Below are 6,091 nucleotides of genomic sequence, written 5' to 3'. Positions count from 1 at the left end.
CTTAAGAAACGTTGATTTATTTGGTTTATAGTCCTCCATTTCTTGTAGTTGTACTTTTGTTGTCTTTTAGAAGACAATAAAATCCAGAGTGATTTCTCAGTACAGTGTAGGTCATCCAAAAGTCCTTCCAAGTCAAGAGATTTTCTTGGAAACAGAGAGGTTGCTATCTACATAATTTGAAGAGATGGATGGGAAAAGGAATAATTAGGATTATTGGGGTTACTGCACAGTATATGAACTATTAATGTTCAGAGAGAACAGTTATAAAATAGGAATTTTATCTGGAAGCCAAAGGCATTTGTGGAGAGAGCTGAAAGTTATCCTGTCACTAAATAATAGTCACCCATCTTCGGAACTAAATGGGCCCCCAATCACTTGGTCAGTTTCTGTAATTGTCACAAATGACTGTCTCCTCTTGAGACAGCTGTGTAGCTCCACAAGTGGCTTCTATCATGCACTCTAGAGATCATAGGCTAATTTGGGTTTTTGGAGTAGTTTACTTTCAACTTCGATAACCTCAGTAGAACTTTTACTCTTTAGAATTATACATCCTTAAGCAAAAACTTTTCTGTACATTTCACATTTGAAATTAGGGTGGCATTTTTAAATGGCTCACCCTGCAACAGCATAGGCAGTAAATAGCAGGAAACTGGGAAGATAAATTGTCTTAGTCCATTTGGCTGCTATTAAAAAATACCATAACCAGGTGGCTTATAAACAACAAAAATTTATTTTTGACAGTGCTGGAGACTAGGAAGTCTAAGATCAACGTACTGGCAGATGCCGTGTCTGGTGAGGACCCATTTCCTGGTTCATAGATGGCTGTCTTTTTGTGTGTCCTCATGTGTAGAATAGGCAAGGAAGCTCTCTGGGTCCTCTTTTATAAGAACACTAATCCTATTCTGCCTAATCACTGCCCAAAGTCCCCACCTGCAACTACCATCACATTTTGGAGCTAAGATTTCAACACTGAATTTTGGGGGGACACAAACATTCAGTCAGTAACATGTATGAAAGGGTGTAAGTGGTCTTAGAGAAGATAAAACAGAACACAGAACAAAATTCTCAGCGTTCTTAAAGTCTAAATACAGCTGACACTTGGCTTAATGAAAAACCATTGAATGAGTGCATGAGCATCCTAGCAAGCATTTACACACTATAGGTTATCATTATTTCACACAGTAGCCACTCTCCATTTTTTAGATAATGATGCTGTTCATAGTTATAGCTAACTATAACTTTGTCAAAGTGATTATGAAGATCAATGTTCTCCACTTGGCTTTTATAAAGTATTTTCTTTCCTTAAAAAATTAAAGCGGCTGGGTGATGTGGCTCACGCCATAATCCTAGTACCTTGGGAGACAGACGCAGGAGGATTGCTTGAGCCCAGGAGTTTGAGACAAGCCTGGCAATAGCGACACCCTGCCTCTATAAAAAATTTTTAAAAATTAGCTGCATGTGGTGGTGTGTGTCTGTAGTCCCAGCAACTCTGGAGGCTGAGACAGGAAGATCACTTGAGCCTACGAGTTGGAAGCTACAGTGAGCTATGATGACGTCACTACATTCTAGCCCAGGCAACAGAGGGAGATCCTGTTTCAAAAAACAAAGCAAACAAACAAAATTAAAGCTAGTGATTATAGCATAGTCATTGATGCAGACATGTCTTAGGTGAATGCCTTCACAAAGTGGAAGGAGGATTTCATAGTTACCAAGAACATGCAGGGAGCATGTAGCAAAATTTGGATATTTTATTCCAACAATAGGCAAACGTTGCTTGTGCTAACATGCAAAGATTGTCACCATCCAATTCAACGTGTCATTATCATATCTGGCCTTCTTTTTTTTTAAAGTTGACATATTATTCACATACATAAAAGTCAGTCTTTTAGAGTGTAGAATTCAGTGGTTATTAGTCTATTCACAAGACTATGCAACCACCACTACTGCCTAATTCAAGAACATTTTCATCATCCCAAAAGGAAGCCCCCATGCTCAGAAGCCGTCACTCTCCCCAGCCTCTGGAAACCTAATCTGTTTTCTGTTTCTATGGAGTTGCTCATTCTGGACATTACCTATAAATGGAACCATACACTATCTGTGTGTGGTTCCTTTTGTGTTTGGCTTCTTTCACTTGTGATAATGTTCTCAAGGTTCATCCATGATGCAGCATGTATCAGTACTTCCTTTTCATGGCTGTGGCATGGCCTTCTGTAGTGTCCTCTCATCTGGTCTTCCTGCTTCTAAAGGGAACCCCCAGAGCCCGCTCTCCACTGAAGCCAGGTGATCTTTTTCAGATGTAAATAAGATCATCTCACTCCTCTACTTAAAATCCTCCAAAGGCTTCCCATTTTACTTAGAGAAAAATTCGAGCTCCTTATCATGGCCTACAAGATCCTTCAATGATCAGGACCCTACCCTGCCTACTTCTCTGACCTCAGCTCTCCACACTCCACTCACTCACTCTGTGCCAGCTACACTGGCTTCCTTCTGCTCCTCCCACTTTTCAGGCTTGTTTCTGCCTCAGGGCCTTTGCACTTGGTGTTCTCTCTGCCTGGGGCTGTTTTTTCACAGTTCTTCCCAAGACTGTTTCCTTCTCATGGTTCAGGTCTCCCATATCACCTCCTCAGAGAGGCCTGCCTTAGATGACCCTGTCTCAGGTATCTTTCCCCCAACTCCCAGCCACCTTCTATTATTATATTACCCTCATTTAATTTCTTTATAGCATTTATTACTATCTGAAATTGCTATTTTTTATTTACTTGTGTATTATCTGACTCTCTTGAAAATTTGCCAACTCCATCAAGGCAGAGACTTTAACTGACTTGGTTACTGCTGTATCCCAAGCTTCTAGAATGGAGCCCTGTAGGTGCTCAATCAATATTTGAAGGACTGCATGACTGTCTCACCTAAAACCCCTAAATCTTCCAGGTCTTGCCTCTACTCTCAGTTCATGAAGCTGGGTGTCTTTGCCTGTTAGACTTCCCTATTGCCAACTACATCCTGACTGTATCTATCCATTGCCGACTCTCACTTTCTCCTGACACTCCACTCTTCTCCCTTCTTAACCCCTTCCCTGATGACTTTTCTAGGTATCCCTATCACAAGCTAGCAGGTCTTGCTAATCTGCAGTCCCATGACCTATGGAGCCTTCATTCTTACAGGATGTCAACAGAAAGCCAAGTCCAGTTGCCGATTTGTGGTCAAGAATGCAGGAAATAACAGGTGAAAGGAATCAGCATGGTGTTAAGAATCAACTTTCAGTCTGAAACAGAGTGAATGGAAATGCTTTCAATGCTGGTGGCATATACAGATATACAAGCTCAATTTAAATGAACGTGAACTTCTAGGTACAGATTGGAATGCTTGTAACTAAATTATCAAGGCTCTACTACAAAGTTCTGGGATTTAGCTTCTTTGGAATGCTTGGACAAAAGGGGATCTACCGAATCAGCTTCTATGTAGTCATTTGTTCCCAACATTTGTTCCTGGGGAAATAAAGAGCCTATTCACCCCCATTTCCCCACTTCGCCATCCATCTTCTCTTATCATCCAAGCTACATAATGGCATGACCTGGAAGTCTGCCAGTCTTTCTTAAAAGTTTCTTCAAAAATAACAACTCATATTAAAGACAGTACAGAAGCCATAAACAGGGAGGAAATATTTGCTGCATATTTAACCAACAAAACTTCCAGAATACATAAAGCATTCCTATAATCAGTAAGACAAACTAACAACCCAGTGGGGGAAAAATGAGCAAAAGAGATAAACTTTTCACTGAGACATTTCACTGAAAAGAGAGCAATAATGGCCAACACACTTATGAAAAGACAGTCAATCTCATTAGTAAACTGGGAATTGCAAATTAAATCCACAATGAGATTTCACGCTCACCAGACTAGCAAAGATTTTTTCACAGATATATAGCCATGGAAACGTCATTCACTGTTTGTGGGTGTGTGAATTGGTATAACACTTTGGAAAACAATTTAAAGGCGAGTTTACCTAGATCATCCCCTATGACCTAATGACGCTACTCATTTATATATTCCTCAGAAAACTCTTGCACACATACACCAGGGGACACGTAAAATAACGTTCTGAGAAGCCTGGTTCATGCAGAAAAAACTCATAATGCACAAATTGTTTCTTTTGCTGACCTACTGGGGATATAAAAAGCGTTGAGCCCACTGTTCTCATTGACATCTGATGTCACACTGGCTGCTGAAACTAGTGATCTTCCAGGGCACCTCTGGGAGACACTAGGAAGAAGGTCATGCTCACCTGCATCCTTAGGTGACTAACATCCTCTGTACCACTTTTTTTTTTTTTACCCCTTGGGAATAAATCAGAGCAATCTTGAATCAAATCTATTCTCACCCATCCTTGAACTTAGACCAGACCCTTTAACCTGGCCTTTCACATGTTTCCTGTATAGAAAGAATTTAAAAATGGTAGCCATTATTTATTTTCTTTACCTGATCTATCAGGGTTTTACTCCTGCCTCACTCTATATTTCTGACAAAGCACTATCCCAATCTGGCTTCTAATACAGCTATTTGAGTATGGGTTTGGGGTCCTTTACCAAACTGTAATTTCCTTTAGGAAGGATCCTACTGTAACTACATGCTGTGTCTCCAAAGGACTTGCCTTGGTAGCAGGTCCCATGGTATGTGCCTGATACATTAAAACTCCTGATTTACGGAGAACGTCTTGGTGGAATAGAACGGCCAGTGGCTCCCTCACATGCTGAAATCCTTGAGCACTTTGTTCAGTCTCTCGCAGCATCATCAAATGAGAATCACAATACTTTGACATCCCAAAGATGTTATGAATATTAAATGAAATAGCATGAGAAAGTGCCTGACGCACAAAAATGCCCCTTTCAAAATGTTAATGTACTTCCTTCCTGCCTTTTCCTGAGCCTTCCTCACCTTTCAAAAGGAGGGCAAATGAAATCAGCTTTCCCTCTTTCTGTAGAAGGAAATTAAAACTGTGTCAGCTGGTGTCCTGGGAAGAGGCTGGTACCTGGACGGTAAAGGAAAGTAAAGGAAAGTACATAGAGGGCTAGGGGAATTCAAGTCAGGCTAGAAATCAGAATGCTATAGCAGCAGAAATGCATGGAAAAAGGAGTTACCTTAGGCTTCGAAATCCACAAAACAAGCAGAGACCTTCTAGATCTGTTAGAAATGTGTATGTGGTCAAGCTTCCAGCAGTCCCTTCTTCTTGATCCTTCATTAACTGCATTTCCCTAAATCAGTGGTCCCCAACCTTTTGGCACCAGGGACCGGTTTCATGGAAGACAATTCTTCCACGGAGGGCAGGGGGAAGGAGGCAAAACTCAGGCGGTGATGCGAGTGATGGGGAGCGGCTGTAAACACAGACGAAGCTTCACTTGCTCGCCCACTGCTCCCCTCCAGCTGTGCGCCCCTCTTCCTAAGTTTCATGAAAAGAGGAGGCAGTGGAGCCCTGTGGCCAGTCTAGAACAAGATGCAGGTATGGGTCCACGGCCCCAGGGTTGGGGACCACAGCACTAAATGGTCTCAGACTGAGCAGGAATTTGAGGGATGGTCAACAGCATCAACATCACCGTTGCACCAGCACTGACTAATACGCACCGGGCGTTGTGCTGGGAGTTGGGGAGAAACGAGGGAACAAAACAGAGATGCTTCTCGTACTGGGGGCCGCTGGAGCCCTCGGAGAGAGACATGGCACAGTCTAGTGGAGCAGAAAAGGCTGCCCAGGGAGGGTGAAGAAGAAGGGGCGTTCTGGGAAGACGCAAGAAAAGAGAAAGCATAGACACTACTGAGTTTAAAAACCGGGATCCCAGTCTCTTCCGACGGCCTGGTTTGTCATTCCCCTCCCATTCCCACTCAAGTCTTTCCAAAGGTGGGAAGGGACGTGCATCGTGTCAAGTCCATCCTCCTCTATACCAGAGCTAAAATGCGTGGGACCCGAGTCGGAACCTCAGGCCACGGGGCTCAGGTCCCGCTGAGGGGCGGGCGCGCGGGCGTGGGTCCGGGTGACGCGAGGTAGGCCGGGGGCGGCTGGCGGGAGGTGACGCGCGCTGGGACCGTGCCGCCGCAGCCCACG

This window comes from Lemur catta, chromosome 19 (genome assembly GCF_020740605.2).
Source record: "Lemur catta isolate mLemCat1 chromosome 19, mLemCat1.pri, whole genome shotgun sequence".
Classification (NCBI taxonomy): domain Eukaryota; kingdom Metazoa; phylum Chordata; class Mammalia; order Primates; family Lemuridae; genus Lemur; species Lemur catta.
The sequence above is the reverse complement of the archived record's forward strand: the minus strand, read 5'-3'. Positions refer to the sequence as shown.